Here is a 2,242-nt window from a genome sequence, read left to right as displayed (position 1 = left end):
TTTTTTTTTTTTGCGGTTAATCCATGTTGATGCTTGTATCAGCAATTCGTTCCTTTTTATTTCTGTGTGGCATTCCTTTGTATGAGTATGCCTCTGCTTGTTTATCTAGTCTCATTCTTCTATTGATGGACACTGGGATCATTTCTAGTTTTTAGCTATCGTACATAAGGCTGCTATTAACATTTTTTTGTGGGTAAACATTTCATTTTTTTGAGTTAATATGTAGGAGTTGAATTGCTAGCTAATAAGGTAGTTTTAAGCCCAACTTTATAAGAAATTGTCTCAGGCCGTTAGTAAGATATCTCTTTTTGTCTCAGGCATTCTCCAGTCTTACCGTAGTGGACCCAGGTATGGTTTTCTTTTTATTCATGTCCCCAGTGGACATACTTCCTCTGTCTGTGGATTCATGTATTTCATTTTATCTGCAAAATTTTTAGGTTGTATTGCATCAAATATTGCCTCCTCAAATCTATACTCTTTTTCTGAGACCCTGATTAGACATATGTTTATCTTACTTTTTCCATCCTCCATATCTCTTAACCTGTCTTTTGTATTTTTTTATCTTATCTCTCTGTTGTGAATAATGTTTTAGAGTTGCAGCTTTTCAACTGCAAGCTAACCTGCTGCTTAATTTAAGTTTTTGTTTGAACGATTTTATGTGTGTGTATGTGTGCGCGCGCGCGCGCGCATGTGTATTTAAAGTACCAGGTGGTTCTTTTTCAAACCTTTCTGGTAATTTTTGATGCTGTTTTGTTACTTACTCATTTTTGTGATTCCAATTTCTATTTCTTTAAACATTTAATATTTATTTATAATTCTGTATTTGTTAATTACACTATCCTGAGTCTGGTATCAGTAAACTCTTACGGACAGTGTGTGCTTGAGTATTTGTCATCTTTGAATGTGAGCCCATATTGGCTGATCTGAGAGTCTAATCCTCCAGGAAAGTTAGCTCTTTTTTTCCTTCTGCTAGGCCAAGGACAGTAAAAAGGAGACAGTCTTGCTTTATAGTTACAGGGTTTTAAGGCTGCTTGTTTGGTGCCCAAGTGTTTTTAGGCACTGGATCTGTGGTAATGTGCCTCACTATAATAACTATAAAATTGTGAGAATGAGATCAAATTTACTGAAACTTAAGTGTGATTTTACTTTCTTTACTGCTATTATAGTGGATGTCACTCTCAGAGCTCAGAGTTCTTCAAATTCATTTCCTTAATAATTTTTTTAAAAAGAGAAATAAGTACTATTTGAGTGCATTCTTAGGATGAAAAATCCAAACAATAAGGAACTCTATGGAGCAAAATCACAACCAGGTGGTTTTTCTTATCTGCATACAGTTTGATACGCTTGCTTTTTCATTCATCTATTCATAAAAAAATACATATGCTAAAAACAAAACAGGTATTCTCACTTGTTTTTTATAACAGCTTCGTTGAGATGTGATTCATGAAATGTACAGTTCACCTGTTTAAAATATGTAATTCATTGGTTTTTAGTATATTCACAGTTGTGCAAACTTCACTGTGGTCAATTTTAGACAATTCTCAACATCCCGTAAAAAAAGCCAGTACCCATTAGCAGTCACCCCCCATTTTCCCCAAGCACCCCACACCTTCTGGCAACCACTAACCTACTTTTTGTGTCTACAGCATTTCCTGTTCTTGACATTTCATGTCAATGGAATAACGCAGTTTTTGTTTCTGTGACGGGCTGCTTTCACTTAGCATGATGTTTTTAGGTTTCATCCATGCTAGATGGTACTAAATCTCCTTTTCTAGCAGTATAATATTCCACCACATGGCTATACTATATATTCATTCATCAGTTGATGGACATTTGACTTGTTTTCACCCTTTGGCTGTTATGAATAATGCTGCTGCAAACATTTATGTACAGGTTTTTATGTGGACATGGGTTTTCATTTCTCTGGGCTGCATGCCTAGGAATGGAGTTGCTGGGTTACACAGTTACTATATTTAACCTTTTGAAGAACTTTAGACTGTTTTCCGAAGTGGCTATACCATTTTACATTCTCTGTCTAGTCAGATAATCCAGTTCTCAAGTGGGCAGAAGATCTGAATAGACATTTCTCCAAGGAACATATCCAAATGGCCAATAAGTGTACTAAATATGCTCAAAGTCATTAGTCATAAGAGAAATGAAAAATCAAAACCACAGTGAGACACAGCTTCACATCCACTGGCTAGAATCGAAAAGTCAGGTAATACCAAGTATTGGAGAAGAT

The 2,242-nt window shown here is 35.5% G+C and overlaps 1 protein-coding gene across 3 annotated transcripts in view; it reads left to right on the top strand.

The window, feature by feature from the left end:
- Positions 1–2,242, top strand: part of RCOR1 (REST corepressor 1) — a 105,721-nt gene that overhangs the window by 64,746 nt on the left and 38,733 nt on the right. The window lies entirely within an intron of this gene.

The sequence above is a fragment of the Pteropus vampyrus genome, unplaced genomic scaffold, assembly GCF_000151845.1.
Source record: "Pteropus vampyrus isolate Shadow unplaced genomic scaffold, Pvam_2.0 Scaffold178, whole genome shotgun sequence".
NCBI classification, from domain to species: domain Eukaryota; kingdom Metazoa; phylum Chordata; class Mammalia; order Chiroptera; family Pteropodidae; genus Pteropus; species Pteropus vampyrus.
Note: the sequence above shows the minus strand (reverse complement) of the source record. Positions and strands in the feature narration are given on the sequence as shown.